Raw genomic sequence first — 1,003 nt, forward strand, 5'->3', positions numbered from 1 at the left:
CCAGCCCCTCCCCACCCTCCCAGCCAGGAATCCCTTCCCAATCTCCCATCTCTCCCTGCCCTCTGGCACTGGGATCCATTCCCTGCGTCCTGTCCCTCCAGCCCTTGTCCCCAGTCCCTCTCCAGCTCTCCTGAAGCCCCTTCAGGCTCCGGAATTCTCCCTCATCCTGGAGAAAAGAGGGATCAGGAGGGACCTTTTCCCACCCCACAACTCCCTGACAGAAGGGGGGAGCCGGGGGAGGGTCCCCAATTCCCAGGGAATAAGGTACAGGAGGAGAGGGAACGGCCTCCAGCTGGGCCAGGGGAGTCTGAGGTGGGATATTGGGAACAATTCCCGCATGGAAAGGGCTGTCAGGCTCTGGAATGAACTTCCCAGGGCAGGGGTGGAATCCCCAATCCCTGGAGGTGTCCAAGGAACAGCTGGACGTGGCACTCAGGGCTCTGGTGGTGTTGGATTTGATGACCTTGGAGGTCTTTTCCAAGCTGAAGAATTCCAGGATTCATCCAGGGCCTGTTGGAGGTGTTATTTCCCACTCCATGGAGGGCACCAGGCGGAGGATCCCAAGCTGCTTCACCCCCTCCAACCCCTTCCCGAGCTCCTCCAGCTCCCTGAAGCTCCCTGAGGAGACCCAGCATGATTATCCCACTGCCCTGCCCATCCAGGGATGCAGAAAGGGTCCATCCTCGGACCTTCATCCCGCTCCTCCTCATCCCACCGGCACAAACCTCCGAGCTCCCAACGGGAATGAACCATCAGCAAGAGCCCACATCCCATTTTGGCATTTTTCCACCCCGAATTCGGGGCAGTTAAGCCCTTTAAACTTCAATTTATTAAAGTTTGCCCTCGTGCCAGATCCCACCTGCTTTCTGCTCTCATCCCAAAAAGGATCGTTGCTTTTCCCTCTCTCCAGATCCTCCAGGGATACGATTCCCACCCCCCAAACTGCTCCCCCCCAAAAAAAACCCTTTAAAACCAATTTATATTCGTGTTTCTGCCCCCTCCC

Source organism: Manacus vitellinus, unplaced genomic scaffold (assembly GCF_001715985.3).
Source record: "Manacus vitellinus isolate BGI_N305 unplaced genomic scaffold, ASM171598v3 scaffold_82_pilon, whole genome shotgun sequence".
Lineage (NCBI taxonomy): Eukaryota > Metazoa > Chordata > Aves > Passeriformes > Pipridae > Manacus > Manacus vitellinus.